This window comes from Salvelinus namaycush, chromosome 3 (assembly GCF_016432855.1).
Source record: "Salvelinus namaycush isolate Seneca chromosome 3, SaNama_1.0, whole genome shotgun sequence".
Lineage (NCBI taxonomy): Eukaryota > Metazoa > Chordata > Actinopteri > Salmoniformes > Salmonidae > Salvelinus > Salvelinus namaycush.
Genome location: NC_052309.1, coordinates 63,051,853 through 63,066,117, shown reverse-complemented (window position 1 = coordinate 63,066,117; position 14,265 = coordinate 63,051,853). Strand labels below are relative to the sequence as shown.

At 41.4% G+C, this 14,265-nt stretch overlaps 1 protein-coding gene across 1 annotated transcript in view; it reads right to left on the bottom strand.

Moving 5' to 3' along the window:
- The window catches only part of LOC120043971 (corticotropin-releasing factor receptor 1-like), a 223,283-nt gene that overhangs the window by 63,959 nt on the left and 145,059 nt on the right, over nt 1-14,265 (bottom strand). The window lies entirely within an intron of this gene.

The window sequence follows — 14,265 nt, the reverse complement described above, 5'->3', positions numbered from 1 at the left end:
TCCTCCGCTCTCTCCACTGGCTTCCAGTTGAAGCTCGCATCCGCTACAAGACCATGGTGCTTGCCTACGGAGCTGTGAGGGGAACGGCACCTCCGTACCTTCAGGCTCTGATCAGGCCCTACACCCAAACAAGGGCACTGCGTTCATCCACCTCTGGCCTGCTTGCCTCCCTACCTCTGAGGAAGTACAGTTCCCTCTCAGCCCAGTCAAAACTGTTCGCTGCTCTGGCACCCCAATGGTGGAACAAACTCCCTCACGACGCCAGGACAGCGGAGTCAATCACCACCTTCCGGAGACACCTGAAACCCCACCTCTTTAAGGAATACCTAGGATAGGATAAAGTAATCCTTCTACCCCCCCCCCCCCCCCCCCCCCTTAAAAGATTTAGATGCACTATTGTAAAGTGGCTGTTCCACTGGATATCATAAGGTGAATGCACCAATTTGTAAGTCGCTCTGGATAAGAGCGTCTGCTAAATGACTTAAATGTAAATGTAAATGTAAATGTGGGAATGAGATGAAATAAATAAAATATGAAATAAATCATTCTCTCTACTATTATTCTGACATTTCACATTCTTAAAATAAAGTGGTGATCCTAACTGACCTAAAACAGGGAATTTTTACTAGGATTAAATGTCAGGAATTGTGAAAAACTGTGTTTAAATGTATTTGGCTAAGGTGTATGTAAACTTCTGACTTCAACTGTATAGTCAATCATAGCACAACGACTTTTAAAATACTAACATTTGATGGCATTACAAAAACTGCATTACTTTTCATTTTTCAGTTCTACCTGCATACAATATGGAATATAATTTTTTTTATAATTCACTTTCCTTTTACTGGAAACCACTCTACATTTTTTAGTTGAGTGTCAAATGTGTGCAGTTTTGGCAACATACTGTCTAAAAGTGAATGAGTCATCTTAACTTTATAGAATGTACAGTAGCAAAAAATAGTAAGTGACAGAATTGCTGCAGTAAAAGCTTTATTAGCAACATGAAATTGCTGCCAGTAATCAACAAAAAATCCAACATACATGGTCTTTGGTTCCAAACGTGTAAAAAAAAAAAAGGCACAGAAGGGGAAAAAACAAAAATTCACAGTTCTGTTTTAATCTATATGATCTTTAGCATTTGGCCACATGTTCTCGTCCACGTCACATCTTATGTCATCTCTCGCTATGCACCTTGGATAGAAACGCTTGGCATACTTTATCCACCCCTGGCAGTCTTCAGCTGAGATGTCTCTGCAGCCGGCATCCATTGCATCCAGGAGGGACATTTGGTCATGTGGCCGATGATCATACACTTTCCACCTCCAGGCAAAAGAAAATACCTCAATGGGGTTGAGGAGAGGCGAGTAGGGGGGGAGGAAAAGGGAAACCATTCTTGGATGGGCTGCAAACCAGTTTGTGATTGCATGTGAATGGTGGAATGCTACATTGTCCAATGCAATCACAAATGTCCTCATGTTTCCTCCCACCTGTTCCCTTTCTGCTTCTGGCACCAGTTGTTGGTGGATGTCATCTAAAAACAAAAGAAGGCGCTCAGTGTTGTAGGGACCAATCTGGCATTTCTGCAGGACCAAACCAGCACCCGAGATTGCAGCACACATTGTGATATTTGCTCCTCTCTGACCCGGCAGATCAACGGTGGCCCTTTTCCCGATTACGTTTCTTCCCCGCCGACGTGTTTTTGCCAGGATAAACCCTGCCTCGTCAACATAAATGATTTCATGTGGGGTCTGATTAGCCTCCAACTCTATGACTCTCTGGAAACAAAAACACAGTGTGTCCTACTGTATGTACTGTAACCCATGTTTACATGTAGAGTAGCATAGTGTAAAACTCACTATAGAACAAGACATTGGATAGACACCATACCTGGACGTGCCGGAGTTCCTTGACCTTTCAAAAGGAACTGTGTACAACTCTGAGTTTGGTCATAGTCCGAGCAATGGTAGTCAGGCTGATGCTTTCCACATTGTGAATTACCAGGTTGTCCTCTACAATTGTGATATGAATTTCTCTCAATTTTATTGCATTGTCAGCAAGAGGGAGGAAGACGTCCTTTAGAGCAACAAAAATACAACATATATCTTTGCATTGAGACTGGTGGCCTACAGTTACAGTGAGACATAGCAACAGTAATGATAGAAGAAGCCCTTGTGAAATGCATTACCTGTTGGTTTGTTGAAAATTCCGAATAATGGAAGCCACGGTTGACCGTCAGAGATTAGGCTGGACTCTTTCACCAGCCTCTCTCAGTGATAGACCATGTGATAAACCATGGTCTATGATGGTGGCTCTTATTTCGTCAGTGACAACAGATCTTACTCTCCTTTGAACACCACCACACATTCTTACTCCTCTCCCCCTACCTCTCCTTTTTCATTGTCCTGGTCCAACTATTCCTCTGCCTGGTCCAGCTACTCCTCTGCCTTGTCGTGCTACTCCTCTTCCTTGTCCAGCTACTCCTCTGCCTGGTCCAGCTACTCCTCTGCCTGGTCCAGCTACTCCTCTGCCTGGTTCAACTATTCCTCTCCCTTGTCCAGACATCGTTTTTTCTCTCTCTGCTCCTCTGTGTTGTTCTGTCTCCACATTGGTCAAAATCAATCCAAAGAGTCCACTTTTTACTGTGTATGTCCATGTAATTGAAAGAACTTCAACACCTGGCTATGTCTCCGAGTGCGATAAGAATCAGCTGTGGTTGGTCTATTTTACACAACTTCAAGTAAATCAGCTATTTCTCAATGTTTCAATGATCTGTTCATTCAAAAATGCTTATCAGCTGTTTCAATATAGCTTTTGAGCTGCTGTTGTTGCAGAAGTAGAGGCTTTACGCTATATTTAAGGTCTTAAACATTAGGTCTTCATTTCTGGCGTGCTGTGTGCAAGCATTTGTGAATAAGACAAGAAAGATCCATCATTTTGGTAATGGGTAAGCTTGTATGTAAAGAAAATGTAAGCATTTTAGAAACGTGTTAATTGACTACATATTCTGTGAAAACAACATGAATTGTGTAAATGGTATGGTCCACAACAGACGGTTGTTGTGCTAATTGTGTTTAGAGTTTTGAAAATGTGACTACAGCTTGTACAAAACGATATTAGCGATTGTAAAAAACTGTAATATGTCTGTCTGTCTGTATGTATTATGTACTGTTAGAACAGTCTGGTATTGAATAGATAGAGTCAAAGTGCAGAGGTTTGAGTTGACACTGGATTATATGACTTCCCATCATTATCTGTGAAAAAGACCCCTGTAGAACTCAACCAGATGGCATTTTATAAGGGACAAGACGATCACTGTTGTCATTAATATCAACGTGCAATGAGTGATATCAAATATCACATATTGGTCATTTAGTCAATTTCATTCACATCAAACAGAGAAATGATATGTCATTGGTACTTTAAATCACATCTTTACTTTACACCATTTAAACGTTCACATTCTTGTACAGTTAACACCTCTGGGGCAACTGTCTATCTCCTTCTCTACAAACAACAGCCCCTCATCTCTTTTCTTTTTAGAGATGACTCTGTCACGCCCTGACCATAGAGATCATTTTATTCTCTATGTTGGTTAGGTCGGGGTGTGATTAGGGTGGGTTATCTAGGTTATTATTTGTCTATGTTGGCCTGGTATGGGTCCCAATCAGAGGCAGCTGTTTATCGTTGTCTGTGATTGGGGATCATATTTAGGCAGCCTTTTCCAATGGTTTTTTGTGGGATCTTTTTTGTGTGTAGTTGCCTGTGAGCACTGCATTTGACTTCACGTTTAGTTGTTTTTTTCTGTATTGTTTTGGTGAGTTTCTTTAATTAAACTCTACGCACGCTGCGCCTTGGTCCGTTAATTCTACAAACCATCGTGACAGACTCTTTGCATACTTCCTCCCTGTCTTCTTTCTGGAATTTAGCTCTGCCCCACAGTGTTGTTTCCCTCCGTATTCTATTGTAATTTTGGAGAACTGGATAGCTGGGAGGTGGGGGGTGGCGGTGGGGACTAAGATCTACTAACAGACAAAGAAACAAAAACAAACTCCCCCCAGAGACAAATGTGAATCTTTATCCATCCAGATCATCCTGATCCGATTATCTCCTCGGTAATCCCCCAATATAATCTGTCACTTAGATGGATTACCAACAGGCAGCCACTGGCAGATTACAAACGTACGCCTTGATGAGTCATGAGAATTTTAAAAACTTTTTAAACTGGAAGCACCCCATTCCCCTACCAACACACACACACACACACACACACACACTCACTCACTCACTCACATACATACACAGACATTTGCATACGCAAATGCAGCTGTTATCCTAGCAGCTGTTTCATGCAGGGCTATCTTGATCTTGCAGGTGGGGGTGTCTGTTTTACCTCAGGCTACAACACTGCCAAGGGTCTCCTAGAGATTCTTCATCTACACTCTATCCTGTCTGCTATCTCTGTCTCTGTCTCTTTCTGTGCTGTGCTATAACTGGGGGGAACTAGCTTTGTCATTCACAAACGAACCAACGACTCCCTTGTATTCTGCATAAAACAGGAACTCTGGGATCTAAGGCAGACAAAATGATTTAACTTTTATAGCGCTATTCATTACATAAAGAATCTCAAAGCGCTTTATAGCAACACAACAAAGAAAAGCAATTTAAATAAATGAGACAGAAGGTCAAGAGAGGGTTGGAAAGTTCACGGCTTGAATGGTCATCGGAGGGAAGTGGTCACCGGGGGAAAGCAAGCAACGGTGGTCTCTGGAAATGGTCTCTAACATGGTGATAGTACTCAACCCTGAGGCATCTCTTTCTCTTTCCTGGCTGAGCAGTAGCAGCATTCAGAGCAGCCCCCAAACAAACACAGCGAAGGCAAGCTGTAACTCACCCCATCATACCAACCCATAGTGAAAACAACTGCCAGGTTTATAAGGATCACTTTACATAGGGTCTCACATATGGTAACAATGATCTTAATGCTCCGACTGGCAACAGTTTCTTAGAAATATTCATATTCTTGCTGGGTCTGAGGGAAACAGATGTCAGGGAGGGATCCAGAGTGCTTCTGTGGACATCCTTCCTGGCCCCTATCTCTTTAATTAGGCAATTGGGACAGACCGGATAGTCCTAGCATACGATGTGGTACACAGGCTTCTATCTATCTATCTATCTATCTATCTATCTATCTATCTATCTATCTATCTATCTATCTATCTATCTATCTATCTATCTATCTATCTATCCACCCACCCACCCATCTATACACATCAGCAGGACATGCATGTGTACTGTGTATGTGCCGGTGTGTAAGGACAGGCTGTTTTTGTATTTGTTCAAGAGTTAATATGTTTATTAAAACATCGGAGGCTGTGAGCCTTGTGTTGTGTGTCTGACCTCCCTGAAACCTGATAAGAACAAGGCTCATATGTTTTGTCACGTAACGCTGGTCCACGGAGGGGGAGGATAGGTGGAGGCTTGTTGATGGCTGTGCCCAGCCGCCTCCCACTCTTAGAGGCCAGCCTTCCCGCTGGCCAAATCTGTCACCAATTTCCTCCTGCCCTCTTAAAGGAGGCCAGTGAAAGCTCTCCGAGCCAATAAAATAGGACAGTGAGAATGGAGGAGCAGCATGCCATGCAGAGCCAAACAGAGGGAGCAGGCTGCATCGCCAGCCTATGAACAGTAGGGATGGCTGGGCCCTCATCTCATTTCTCCTGACTCCCCTGCCTCTCCTTCTGCTGCAGTGCTGGTTTAGATAAACTATTATTTTAGTTTGATGTGTATATGAATGACTCCCGACGATGACTAAGATCTGTGATTATAGAAAACATGTGTGCCATTGGTACACAATGGCATGTGTTAAGACTTGAGTCAGAGATTTGAGCTGGTACATTCAGTTGGTATTTAGCCATTTGGTAAAATTACTTTTGGCTTTGTACTTTGGAACACAGCGAGCATCTCACTTGTAGAGCTGAGATTTTACTGATACATTTGAAATCTGCAAGAGGAGATTCCAGCACCTTGAAACTGTAAATGGACATACAGTAGTGATTAGTAAAAGTGGGTGAGAGAGAAAAAAAGCAGGTTGAAAGGGGTTCCCACTAAAACACATCCATGCAGTTTCCCTTTATTTCTAGCGGGGCAGGCTAACAATCCGCAGTATGTGCCAAACATGATCCTCTCCCCACCTTTTAATGTTTTAGTTCTAAGACAGTGCTCTGATACAGAGGTAGCAGTTATACTCACAGTTTCATTCGCTCTGTGCCCAACTGTCTTCCCCACTACACTTTGTGAAAAATGTTAAATTCATCCTATCAGCTGTTTCTAGCAGGGCTATCTTGATCTCGCAGGTGGGGGAGTCTCTTTTACCTCATGCTGCAACACTGCTTAATCTACACTCTCCTGTCTGCTATCTGTGCCTGTGTCTCTCTCTCTGTGCTGTGCTCTAACTGGGGGTAAATAGCTTTGTCATTCACAAAAGAACCAACGAGTATCTTGTATTCTGTATAAAACAGGAACTCTGGGATGTAGGGCAGACATTGGGATGCATTTTTTTACTCGGAAATGAGTCCCTCATTGCTCATTTGTCTGCCTCAGCATAACGAGACATGGTGATAATACTATGTCCTGAGGCATCTCTTTCTCTTTCCTGGCAGAGCAGCAGCATCCCTCTAACGCACAGCGTAGGCAAGATGTAATTCGACAAGATAACTTGCCTGAGCCAGTTGTTGTCCCCATGAGGAAATAAGAGGGGGACTATGGATCTGTCTCCGTATGTTCGTCACAGTCGACACCACTGGTGAATGAGGCGTCTTTCCACGGAGATGGAGATCCGACATTTACAAAATTACACTAATTGGCCCAAGGGTTCCGCTATACTAATCAACTGAAAACTTTGAACAAGCATATCTCCAGTCCCGTTTGACCTACATTCATGAAATGTTTTACATATATGCAGCCCTCGATGAAAAACGTGTTTGCCCATTAACAATTTATTTGGATTTTGATGTGTGCTTGGGGTTATTGTCTTGCTGGAAGATCCACTTGCGGCCAACTTTAAGCCTCCTGGCAGAGGCGACAAGATTTTTTGGCTAAAATATCCTGGTACTGGGTGAAGTTCATGATGCCATTGACCTTATCAAGGGCCTGAGGACTAGTGGAAGCAAAATAGCCCCATAACATCAAAGATCCACCACCATATTTTACAGTAGATATGGGGTTCTCTTCTGCTCATGCGTTCTCATTTGGACACCAAACCCACCACTGGTGTGCGTGGCCAAAGAGCTCTATGTTCATGTCATCCAACAAAATGCAAACACCGTGAGATTGCTAAACAGCATTAGCACTTGGGTTGGGAACCAGAAAATAACCCCATACCTACTTTAACATCTTTATCAAGGGTGTTAATAATTTTGGACCCCACTGTATATGTATCTCCTCATGAGAAACAAGCATCCTATAAGGACCTATAAGCTCTGCCCATAAAATTTTCCACAATTTAGACTTGTTGTCCCCCATGACTGTGGGGGGAATATACACTACCGTTCAAAAGTTTGGGATCACTAGGAAATGTCCATGTTTTTGAAAGAAAATGACATTTTTTGCTCATCAAATTGATCAGAACTATAGTTTAGACTTTTAATGTTGTAAATGACTATTTTAGCTGGAAACGGCTGATTTGTAATGGAATATCTACATAGGCGTACAGGGGCCCATTATCAGCAACCATAAATCCTGTGTTCCAATGGGACGTTGTGTTAGCTAATCCAAGTTTATCATTTTAAAAGGCTAATTGATCATTAGAAAATAATTTTGCAATTATGTTAGCACAGCTGAAAACTGGCCTTTAGACTAGTTGAGTATCTGGAGCATCAGCATTTGTGGGTTCGATTACAGGCTCAAAATGGCCAGAAACAAAGCATTTTCTTCTGAAACTTGTCAGTCTATTCTTCTTCTGAGAAATGAAGGCTATACCATGCGAGAAATTGCCAAGAAACTGAAGATCTCGTACAATGCTGTGTACTACTCCCTTCACAGAACAGCACACACTTGCTCTAACCAGAAAATAAAGAGGAATGGAGGCCCCAGTATGCAACTGAGCAAGAGGACAAGTACATTAGAGGGTCTGGTTTGAGAAACAGACGCCTCACAAGTCCTCAACTGGCAGGTTCATTAAATAGTACCCGCAAAACACCAGTCTCAACATCAACAGTGAAGAGGCGACTCCGGGATGCTGGCCTTCTAAGCAGAGTTGCAAAGAAAAAGCCATATCTCAGACTGGCCAATAAAAATAAAAGATTAAGATGGGCAAAAGAACACAGACACTGGACAGAGGAACTCTGCCTAGAAGGTCAGCATCCTGGAGTCGCCTCTTCACTGTTGACGTTGAGACTGGGTGTTTTGCCCCCGGTGATGCGTTGTGCAGACCTCACTACCCTCTGGACAGCCTTACGGTTGTGGTCAGAGCAATTGCCGTACCAGGCGGTGATACAGCCCGACAGGATGCTCTCGATTGTATCTGTAAAAGTTTGTGAGTGTTTTCGGTGACAAGCCAAATTTCTTCAGCCTCCTGAGGTTGAAGAGGCGCTATTGCGTTGTCTGTGTGGGTGGACCATTTCAGTTTGTCCGTGATGTGTACGGCGAGGAACTTAAAACTTTCCATCTTCTCCACTACTGTCCCATCAATGTGGATAGGGGGGTGCTCCCTCTGCTGTTTCCTGAAGTCCACGATCATCTTCTTTGTTTTGTTGACGTTGAGTGTGAGGTTGTTTTCCTGACACCACACTCCGAGGGCCCTCACCTCCTCGCTGTAGGCCGTCTCGTCGTTGTTGCAAACTTGATGATTGAGTTCGAGGCGTGCATGGCCACGCAGTCATGGGTGAACAGGGAGTACAGGAGAGGGCTGAGAACGCACCCTTGTGGGGCCCCAGTGTTGAGGATCAGCGGTGTGGAGATGTTGTTTCCTACCCTCATCACCTGGGGGCGGCCCATCAGAAAGTCCAGGACCCAGTTGCACAGGGCGGGGTCGAGACCCAGGGTCTCGAGCTTAATGACGAGTTTGGAGGGTACTATGGTGTTAAATGCTGAGCTGTAATCGATGAACAGCATTCTTACATAGGTATTCTTCTTGTCCAGATGGGTTAGGGCAGTGTATTGCGATTGCGATTGTGATGTCTGTGGAACTATTGGGGCGGTAAGCAAATTGGAGTTGGTCTAGGGTGTCAGGTAGGGTGGATGTGATATGATCCTTGACTAGTCTCTCAAAGCACTTCATGATGACGGAAGTGAGTGCTACGGGACGATAGTCGTTTAGCTCAGTTACCTTCGCTTTCTTGGGAACAGGAACAACTAGTCTAAAGAAGGCCAGTTTTACTGCTTCTTTATTCAGAACAACAGTTTTCAGCTGTGCTAACATAATTGCAAAAGGGTTTTCTAGCCATTTAACTTCTTATGGCTGCAAGGGGCAGTATTGAGTAGCCAGTTAAATCGTGCCCATTTCAAACGGCCTCGTACTCAATTCTTGCTCGTACAATATGCATATTATTATTACTATTGGATGGAAAACACTCTCTAGTTTCTAAAACCGTTTGAATTATTTCTCTGAGTGAAACAGAACTCATTCTGCAGCACTTTTCCTGACCAGGAAGTGGAACGTCTGAAATCGATGCTCTGTTCTTCTTCATGCCTATACATGGGCACAAGACCTATTAGTATACATACACGTCATACACCTTCCTCTGGTTGTCAAGAGGCTGTGAGAGAAGAAATGAGGTGATTATCTCGATCTGAGTTGGAACACATCATCTTGGAATCTCGTGTCCACCATTTTCGGTACTCTGAATAGCGCGAGCTGGACAGTGTGATTGCCTTTTGTTTAGCTTCCGTTATAGGCGACTACAATCTCCGGCTTTGATTTTATTTGATACATGTCACCATATCATCGTAAAGTATGTTTTTTCAATATGGTTTCATCAGATTATTGAAATTTTTTCGGGAGTTTTGCTGTGTTCCGTTCTCTTCCGTTTGTTGACATGGAGAGTGTCGTGGCACCCGGCTAGCGCGCTTGCTAAATGAAGAGGGAAAGTGTCCGTTCTGAATCCAAACAACGACTGTTCTGGACAAAGGACACCTTGTCCAACATTCTGATGAAAGATCAGCAAAAGTAAGACCCATTTTATGATGTTATTTCATATATCTGCCGTAGTCGCCGGCGCCCAAGTGTTTCTGGCTATTGTGCTAAGCTAATATAACGCTACATTTTGTTTTCGCTGTAAAACACTTGATAAATCGGAAATATTGTCTGGAATCACAAGATGCCTGTCTTTCAATTGCTGTACACTATGTATTTTTCAGAAATGTTTTATGATGAGTATTTAGTTATTTGGCGTTGGTGTCTGTAATTTTTCTGTCTGCTTTCGGTGCAATTTCTGACTGTAGCTGCAATGTAAACTATGATTTATACCTGAAATATGCACATTTTTCTAACAAAACATATGCTATACAATAAATATGTTATCAGACTGTCATCTGATGAATTTGTTTCTTGGTTAGTGGCTATTTATATCTTTATTTGGTCGAATTTGTGATAGCTACTGATGGAGTAAATAACTGGTGGAGTAATGAAAAATGGTGTCTTTTGCTAACGTGGTTAGCTAATAGATTTACATATTGTGTCTTCCTTGTAAAACATTTTAAAAATCGGACATGTTGGCTTGATTCACAAGATGTGTACCTTTCATCTGGTGTCTTGGACTTGTTAATGTGTGAAAGTTAAATATTTTAGAAAAATATCTTTTGAATTTCGCGCCCTGCACTTTGAGCTGGCTGTTGTCATAAGTGTACCGACGTCGGGCTTGCACGCCAAACAGGTTAAAATGATAAACTTGGATTAGCTAACACAATGTGCCATGTGCAGCTATATTATTTGATAACTGATATTCAGATTTAGACCAAAGAAGTTTAACCTGTTTGGGCTGCAATGGCAGTATTGAGTAGCCAGATAAAAGGTGCCCATTTCAAACGGCCTCGTACTCAATTCTTGCTCGTACAATATGCATATTATTATTACTATTGGATAGAAAACACTCTATAGTTTCTAAAACCGTTTGAATTATATCTGTGAGTCAAACAGAACTCATTTGGCACAAACTTCCTGACCAGGAAGTGGAAAGTCTGAAATCGAGGCTCTGTTCTACTTCCTGCCTATAAATGGGCATGATACGTATTAGTATACATGCACTTCATAGACCTTCCCCTGGATGTCAAGAGGCGGTGAGAGAAGAAATTTAGTGTTTATCTTGGTCTGAAGTGGAATACAAGCTCTTTGTATGACGTGTCCCCCATTTCCTGTTTTCTGGAGAGCGCGAGGAGGTACCTGGATTTGCCTTCTGTTTAGCTGCCGTTATAGGCGACTACTATCTCCGGCTTTGATTTTATTTGATACATGTGACCATATCATCGTAAAGTATGTTTTTTCAATATAGTTTAATCAGATTATTGAAATTTTTTCGGGAGTTTTGCCGTGTTCCGTTCTCTGACTTTGTTGACGATGGAGAGATTCGCGCCACTTGGCTAGTGCGCTTGCTAATTCAAGAAGGAAAATGGACGTTCTAAATCCAAACAACGATTGTTCTTGACAAAGGACCCCTTGTCCAACATTCTGATGAAAGATCAGCAAAAGTAAGAAACATTTTATGATGCTATTTCATATATCTGTCGTACATGTGAACTAGTCGTCGGCGCCCAACTTTTGGGTACTCTAGCTATACCGAAGCTGGATGTCGTAATGAAGTTATTTTTTAGAATTCTAACACGGCGATTTCATTAAGAACTAATGGATCTATAATTTCCTATACAACATGTATTTTTTAGTTATGTTTATGAATAGCTATTTGGTCAGAATATGTGTGTCAGAAAAAGTGTCAGAAAAATATCTGGACGTTGTGGGAAATAGTAGCTACGTTAGCACATTGTATAACCACTGATTTCAGCTCTAAATATGCACATTTTCGAACAAAACATAAGTGTATGTATAACCTGATGTTATAGGACTGTCATCTGATGAAGAATATCAAGGTTAGTCAAAAATTATATATCTTTTACTGGTTTGTCACGATCGCTAACTTTTACTGCTGGGAAATGGCTTGTATTTTTGGCTATTGTGGTAAGCTAATATAACGCTATATTGTGTTTTCGCTGTAAAACACTTAATAAATCGGAAATATTGGCTGGAATCACAAGATGCCTGTCTTTCATTTGCTGTACACTATGTATTTTTCAGAAATGTTTTATGATGAGTAATTAGGTATTTGACGTTGGTGTCTGTAATTATTATGGCTGCTTTCGGTGCAATTTCTGATTGTAGCTGCAATGTAAACTATGATTTATACCTGAAATATGCACATTTTTCGAACAAAACATAGATTTATTGTATAACATGTTATAAGACTGTCATCTGATGAAGTTGTTTGTTGGTTAGTTTGGTTGGTTCTTGGTTAGTTAGGTTGGCTTTGTGCATGCTACCTGTGCTGTGAAAAATGTCTGTCCTTTTTTGTATTTGGTGGTGAGCTAACATAAATATACGTGCTGTTTTCGCTGTAAAACATTTAAAAAATCGGACATGTTGGCTGGATTCACAAGATGTGTACCTTTCATATGCTGTATTGGACTTGTTAACTTCTTATGGCTGCAGCCCGACACCGGTACACTTATGACAACAGCCAGCTCAAAGTGCAGGGCGCGAAATTCAAAATATATTTTTTTTAAATATTTAACTTTCACACATTAACAAGTCCAATACAGCATATGAAAGGTACACATCTTGTGAATCCAGCCAACATGTCCGATTTTTTAAATGTTTTACAGGGAAGACACAATATGTAAATCTATTAGCTAACCACGTTAGCAAAAGACACCACTTTTTTACTCCACCAGTTTTTTACTCCATCAGTAGCTATCACAAATTCGTCCAAATAAAGATATAAATAGCCACTAACCAAGAAACAACTTCATCAGATGACAGTCTGATAACATATTTATTGTATAGCATATGTTTTGTTAGAAAAATGTGCATATTTCAAGTATAAATCATAGTTTACATTGCAGCTACAATCAGAAATTGCACCGAAAGCAGACAGAATAATTACAGACACCAACGCCAAATAACTAAATACTCATCATAAAACATTTCTGAAAAATACATAGTGTACAGCAATTGAAAGACAGGCATCTTGTGATTCCAGACAATATTTCCGATTTATCAAGTGTTTTACAGCGAAAACACAATAGAGCGTTATATTAGCTTACCACAATAGCCAAAAACACAAGCAATTTCCCAGTAGCAAAAGTTAGCGATCGTAACAAACAAGCAAAAGATATATAATTTTTGACTAACCTTGATTTTCTTCATCAGATGACAGTCCTATAACATCAGGTTATACATACACTTATGTTTTGTTCGAAAATGTGCATATTTAGAGCTGAAATCAGTGGTTACACATTGTGCTAACGTAGCATCTTTTTCCCACAACGTCTAAACAGCAACGATATTTTTCTGACACGTTTTCTGACCAAATAGCTATTCATAAACATAAGTAAAAAATACATGTTGTATAGGAAATGATAGATCCATTAGTTCTTAATGAAATCGCAGTGTTAGAATTCTAAAAAATAACTTCATTACGACATCCAGCTTCGGTATAGCTGAGTACCCCAAAGTTGGGCGGCCACGACTAATTCACATGCACGACAGATATATGAATTAGCATCATAAAATGTTTCTTACTTTTGGTGATCTTTCATCAGAATGTTGTAGAAGGTGTCCTTTGTCAAGAACAGTCGTTGTTTGGATTCAGAACGTTCATTTTCCCTCTCGATTTAGCACGCGCACTTGCCAAGTGGCACAAACCTCTCCAAGTCAACAAACGGAAGAGAACGGAACACGGCAAAACTCCCGAAAAATTTTCAATAATCTGATGAAACTATATTGAAAAAACATACTTTACGATGATATGGTCACATGTATCAAATAAAATCATAGCCGGAGATATTAGTCGTCCATAACGACAGCTAAACAGAAGGCAAATCCATGTCCCCTTTCGCGCACTCCAGAAAACAGAAAATGGACGGTCACGTCATACAAAGAGCTTTTATTCCACCTCAGACCAAGATAAACACGAAATTTCTTCTCTCACCGCCTCTTGACATCCAGGGGAAGGTGTATGAAGTGCACGTAGACTCTTACGTATCATGCCCATGTATAGGCAG